Source organism: Mus pahari, chromosome 5 (genome assembly GCF_900095145.1).
Source record: "Mus pahari chromosome 5, PAHARI_EIJ_v1.1, whole genome shotgun sequence".
Taxonomy (NCBI): domain Eukaryota; kingdom Metazoa; phylum Chordata; class Mammalia; order Rodentia; family Muridae; genus Mus; species Mus pahari.
Genome location: NC_034594.1, coordinates 63,294,953 through 63,301,719, shown reverse-complemented (window position 1 = coordinate 63,301,719; position 6,767 = coordinate 63,294,953). Strand labels below are relative to the sequence as shown.

General features: G+C 49.7%; 1 pseudogene; it reads right to left on the bottom strand.

Moving 5' to 3' along the window:
- Positions 1-1,079: 1,079 nt before the first annotated feature.
- LOC110321956 lies at positions 1,080-4,564 on the bottom strand (annotated as a pseudogene).
- Positions 4,565-6,767: the final 2,203 nt, after the last annotated feature.

Here is a 6,767-nt window from a genome sequence, read left to right as displayed (position 1 = left end):
GGCAGACATAAGAGACTTCAGCAACTGTGTTCTGGTACCTTTTAAAACCCCATATGGAAGTGGATCCTTACACTCATAACACCTTTCTTGGTCATCTTCCAGGCGTTATTATTCACTCCTTGTTTTATTAATCTTGTCTCTACATTCCTTCAGGGACAAGTACAAAAATTTCTAACCAAACTGTCAACCAGCTCCCGTTACAGGATTACCAGCTGCTGCCCACAAAGAAATCACTGTCCATAGAAGAACCTGACTCAGAGGATTGCCATACAAACTCCGATGGTGAAGACCAGATATACCCTGAAAATTGACGATGCCCCTAAACAGCAGGAAGTAGCTTAAGAGACACGACACCCCTAATTCCCTCTTCACCATTGGTTTCCCCTCTCTTTCTCTCCCCTTCTTTCATAACATGAAGGGAGGAATGTTAGCACCAGAATACTCCAAGCCCCGCCTAACCATGTGACCCTTGACCTGCATTGCCAGGACAATGACCTTCTATCCCACAATCCACTTGGCTCAGTTCCCGCCCTCACTGATGTGATGTCATTTTCTGTATAAAATAGGAAGCCATCTTCTCCTTGCTCTTTGCCTTCTTCTCTCCCCCCTTTCTCTCTCTCCTCTTCTCTACCCTTCTACCCACTCCCCCCCCCCATTCCTGCATAGTAAACCTCTCCCACATGGAACATCTTGGCCTGGTCTGCTGCTTGGTTTATCTGCTCAAAATATAAAAATGACCACCACTTTACGGGGTAAATGAACAGATTCTAATAGGCTAAGAATTTCTTTTTTGTTTTTGATGTCTTTCCCAGCGGATGTCGACAGACCACACTGTCTGTAGATTGCCCCGTGAATATGGGCCATCGCAAAGTCATATCAGCTATCTGTGTAGATATTGATAGCCTTTCCCTCTGCTAGCATTAGGGCCTGAATCATGGCCACAAGTTCTGCCCTTTGTGCTGATGTTCCTTCAGGCAGGCTGCTGGCCCAGATGACAGACTTCCCCGGCTCTACGCTAACCTTCCACTATGAAGCTGCTTCCAGCAGTGAACCAGGTCATCACCCCAGGCCAGGGTTGGTCAGATAAGTCCGGTTTCTTCTGCCAGTATCTCCTCACATTGGTGCACCAGGGTTTTGCTGGCCTCAGGCAGCAAGGTGGCGGGGTTGAGAATGGTGGGTGGGGCAAAGGTTACCCGCTCTGTTAACAGTAAGCTCTGGTAGTGAGTCCTACAGGCATTGGTCAGCCAACATTCTGGGGGCTGGCGGATAAAGTTCTCAAGAGGGTGTGGAGCCACATTTTGGCCCATTGTCAGTTTATCGGCTTCTTTCACCAGCACAGCTGTGGCTGCTATTGCCTGCAAGCAGGAGGGCCACCCACTAGCTACCGAGATAGGCTACTGGGCGCTTCCAGGGTCCTAGGGTTTGGGTAAGGACTCCCCTTGCCACTCCTTTTCTCTTATCAATGTATAGGGTGAAGGGCTTGTTTAAATCAGGCAGTGCTAGGGCAGGGGCCTGTAGCAATGCCTTTTTCAGAGTCTCAAAAGCCACTTGATGCTCTTTAGTCCAAATGAACTTTTCTTTATCCTTTGTTAGAGGGTATAATGGGGCTGCCAAAGTAGCCAACCCTGGGATCCAAAGTCTACAGAATCCTGCAGTCCCCAGGAATTCTCTTACCTGGTGAGGGGTGTTTGGGGTTGGGATCTGTGTCACTGTCCGCTTCCTAGCTTCAGTAAGCCACCGTTGCCCATTCTTCAGGGTATATCCCAGGTAGGTCACCTCCGTCCTGCACAGCTGCGCCTTCTTAGCCGAAACCCGATACCCGAACTCACCTAACTCGGCCAGGATTTTCTGAGTCCCAAGTTCACACTCCGAGAGTGTTTTGGGGGCTATCAAAAGATTATCTACATACTGGACAAGCGTCACCTGGGAGTTGTTGGCCCAGAAAGGGGCAAGATCTCAGTGTAGCGCTTCATTAAACAAGGTGGGTGAATTCTTAAACCCCTGGGGCAGTCTCATCCACGTGAGCTGCTTGGTTCTTTCATTCTCTGGGTCTCACCATTCAAAAGCAAACAAGGGCTGGCTGTTAGGGTGTAGTTTAAGGCAAAAGAAAGCATTTTTAATATCTAAGACCATATACCAGGTTCGTTCAGGCGTGCTAAGTAGGTTGTAAGGATTGGGCACAGTGGCGTGAATATCCTGAACTCTTTTATTGACCTCTCTGAGGTCCTGTACGGGATGATAGTCATTCATCCCGGTTTCTTCACTGGGAGTAAGGGGGTATTCCAAGGAGACTTGCATGGGACTAGGATCCCTAGTTGAAGCAGTCTGGTGATATGGGGGCATATGCTCTCCTGTGCTTCCTTGCCCATGGGGTACTGTCGGACCCTAATGGGAGTGGTCCCAGACTTGAGTTCAATTACCACCAATGGGGACGGACTTGTCTCGCCATTCCCATTCCCCCTGTTTCGGCCCATGCCTGAGGAAATCGAGTGAGCCAGTCATGTAGTCCTTCATGGGGTTCCATTTTACTTTGGTAAATCCGATACTCTTCTCCTAATTGTAAAGTCAATGCTAGGGTCTGAGGTGTCCTAGCTCCCCAGGACAGTTCTGGTCCGGAGGGGGCAAAAGTTATTTGTGCCTTTGGTTTGGTTAGTTAGTCTCTTCCCAGTAGGGGCGTAGGGCACTCCGGGATGACCAAAAATGAGTGAGCTACTTGGCTCTTCCCTAGGGCCACCATCTGGGAAGTGGTCCAGGGGTATGGCTTTTGTCCTGTGGCCCCGATCACTAGTGTCTTCTTGTTTTTAATCTTTCCCAATGGTGTTTTAAGCACTGAATATTCTGCACCAGTATCAACCAAGAAATGTATGGGGGTCCCCTCCACCTTCAATGTTACCCTAGGCTTGGGGAGGGGGGCCAAGCCCCAACTCCCCTAGTCCTCATCATCTTCAAGGGATAACACTTTCTCTCCCTGTTTCCTCTTGGGGCATTCACGAGCCCAGTGACCTCTGTCTTTGCAGGACACACATTGATCTTTCTCTAGAGGTGGTCCATCTCTTCTGGGTCTCCTTGGCCTCTGCCGTTTCTCATCTCCCAGGTCCCCTGACTGCCTAGCCCTACCTCCTCTCTCTCTCCCTACCACTGTGGTCAGGATCTGAGTCAGGCTTTGCTTCTGTTTCCTGTCTCTCCTGCCTTCTTCCTCTTCCCTTCTCTCTCTCTTTTCTCTTTCTTGCTTTCTTCCTCAGTCTCTCTCTCTTGTGATACACCTTCTCAGCCTCCTTAACCACATCCCTTATAGTATAGTCCTGTAATCCCTCAATCCGTTGCAATTTCCTTCGGATGTTGGGGGCTGATTGTCCAATAAAAGTCATAATTACAGAGGCCTGCTGCCCTTCAGACGTAGGGTCATAAGGGGTGTACCTCCTGTAAGCCTCCATGAGTCTTTCCACAAAGACTGAGGGGGGTTCAGTCATCCCCTGCATAATCTCCCTTCCCTCAGACAAACTTGTGGGCCTACGTGCGGCCCCTCCGAGACCTGCCGCCAGAGACCGCCTGTAGTTGGACAGCCTTTCCCTACCTCGTGCCGTGTTATAATCCCATTGACGGCGGGTCAAGGGGAATCCCTCATCTACTTCGGCTGGGGTCTGTACAGGGCATCATCCCAGACATTTTTCCGGGCTTCTTGGAGGATCCTCTCTCTCTCTCCTCTGTGGTGAACAGGGTCTGCAAGAGCTGCTGACAGTCGTCCCCAGTTGGTTGATGAGAGCACATTAATAACTCTACCAGGCCTGTCAGCCCTGCAGGATTTTCTGAAAAAAAGGGTGTGATTAACTTTCCAATGATAAAGATCAGAGGAAGAGAAAGGCCAATACTGCAAAAGTTGTAACTCATTCTGATCAGCTGGGGATGGCCCGACAACTCTGAGAGGAAGCACCAGGATGGAGTCAGCCGGTTCTTTCGGGGTGACCCCTCGCCAGCTCCTTGTCCCTGTCGAGGGACCCGCCTCCCTTCCTGGAAGAGAGGCTGGAGGAGCCGAGGGTTGAGGTGCGGGTTGGGGTTCGGGTTGGGGTGCTTGAGGGTATGGTGGGGGTGGAGGAGCAGGCCACTAAGGGTTTTTTCAATTTCGGGGTAAATCTTAGGGGCGGGTGCTGGCGGAGCATGGCGCTCATCATTATCCTCGGGCTGTGGCTTCTGCATCTCATTCACAGCACTTTCTTGGACAGCCAGGATCCTGGAGCCGGGATGACAGGGTGGGAGGAATGGCCGGACCCATGGGGGAGGGAGCCTTGCCAGATCCTCCCACACTGTGATGTACCACACTGCGATGTATGGCTGCTGGTCTGGGTGCGATCCAGGTCCCTCCTGAAAGACAATGGCCTTCACGGCCCTGATGGTGGGTAAATAGAAGGTTCCCTCGGGTGGCCAGCCTACTGGTATGCCAATCCGAGGTGCAGAAAGTCTGCCAGGGTTTCTTCTTGACTGTCACTGACAAATTCCGTCCTCTTTCCCTAATGTCTGTCTAATGGTGCTCAGTCCGATACAAAGGGGTTGAAACGGTCTGACCCATGACAAAGATCAGAAAAGACAAGAACAAAAACAACAGATGCTAATACATCTAAACACACTCGTCCACGCCTGGATTTAAACAGCCAGCCAAACTCAACCTCTGACGGGGTGGGATTCTGCCTCCACTCCCTTTCCGGCAGAAGGAGCACTCTGTCTCCTTCGTTCTGAAAGATAACAGCCAGGCTCTCCTGGCTTTCCTGATGGGGTGGGATCCCGCATCCACTCCTTTCCACCCTTGGAATGTCTTCCAGGGTTGCAGCCTGCGGGTCTTCTTGGGCGTCCCCCCTTTCCCCTCCGCAGCCACTGGGACCTCACGGTCCACAGCAGCAGCTGCTCTAAAACTGAAAACGGCACCACACTCAGACAATATGCAACATGTAAGACTCAGACGACATATAAGACTCTCACAAACATACCTCCAAGAGGTCTTCGGGATTCCTGTGTGTCACACAAATCTCAGTGGGACCTCCAAATGAAAGACCTCCGTCCAGAGACTTCCCCACTCCAACCCCGAGATATTGCGCACCTAAGAATCACGAACAGACCATCTTGTTGCAAGCACATGAGGCAGTTTAATATCAGAGCTCCGGGCCTACACAGTATCTCACAAACGAGACAGAGGGATCGAACCCGAGGCTCGGGGGCCAGGGGCTTATATACAAAAAAGAGATGGGAGTAGGGCATAGTTGGCACAGTTTCACACAATTGGTTAGTTTGAATATCAGCAAATAGTACGTGCAGGTCGGGGTAATCAGTAATTCTTAGAGTCGAGGACTTTTCTGTGTTAGCAAAGCATCTGGCTAATGTTTGACCCCAGCCAGGCCTCGTTGGAGATACAGGGAGGCGCCTGCCCTGTAACTCAGCTGAGACAGTCCAGTCGTCCTTGCATTCCTCCCTTATCTATATGGCCTGCCAGTTCCTGGAACTTAACAGCCCTGGCTGTCCTGGAACTCACTCTGTAGACCAGGCTGGCCTCGAACTCAGAAATCTGCCTGCCTCTGCCTCCTGAATGCTGGGATTAAATGCGTGTGCCACCACTGCCTGGCTCGGCTAACTATTCTTAAATGACCAAGGTGTAACTGTTCTTAAATGACCAAGGCTTTTCACAACCCACGGGGCTTCTCAGTCCATTATCATGAATCTTCTTTTCTCACAGGAAGCAGGCTGGCTTCAGTAACAACCCATGCCTCGTCTTAAGTTTTCTTGACAGAATGTTGGCTTGTGTCCTCTGAGTGTCCAGCATGGTTAATCTTACCATCTGCTTTCGAATCTGTTTCCTTCAGCATTAAAGGGTAAATTCTCTCTCCACTGGGCATCTGGTGAGCAGTCAATGCTTTTTCTTACATTCAGCAAGAACTCGACATTCCTGTTAGAGCTGTTACCCACCCCCACCAGAGCCTCCTTCAGAATTTACGTAAGACAAGGATGGCATCAGCTATTTCATGTACATTTGGTGCCTTTTAAATGGTTTTAAAGGATCTCTTTGACTTGCCTCCCAGGAGGCATCCATTTTTGAAGTGGCTTATTATAGCTGGTTTCAAGCTCCCACCAGCCACATACTGCCTTTCCCCATCCCCCACCCCAAGGCCTCCAATGTCTCCCCTCCCCACAATGGCCTCTCACAGGCTAGATACTTTGTTTCTTCTCCTTGCCCATCCATTCTCACCTTGCTTTGATTATATCCTCCAGAGGTCACAATTTCCACACCAAGCCTCCCCTAATCCTGTCTAAGGGTTCTCTCCCCCCTTCCCACCACGAAGGCTATTACAGATGCATTTTTCTAAAGGCTGCTTTTTGTAAGCTATTTGTTTTTTTTTGTTTTTGTTTTTTGTTTTGGTTTCTCTTTGTGTACTTTCCCTAAAATGTCTGTTTGAAGCCAAAGTAAAGAGTTACTGATTTCAAGTTTTGATAAATGACCTCTGGTCTTGAAAGACCCCCGTTCCGGGGAGACCCTCTCTCAAGTCCCAGGATGAGCCCACGCCCCAATAACTTGAGACAAACCGTTCTTGATGCAAAATGCATAAGGTTTAATCCAATATCAGCATGCTGAGGTGGAGCTTATAACCTGCACAGGGGCAGAGGAGTTCCACGACACAGTTGCAGTTAGGGTTTCTTTCTTTCTTTCTTTCTTTCTTTCTTTCTTTCTTTCTTTCTTTCTTTCTTTCTTTCTTTCTTTCTTTCTTTCTTTCTTTCTTTCTTTCTTT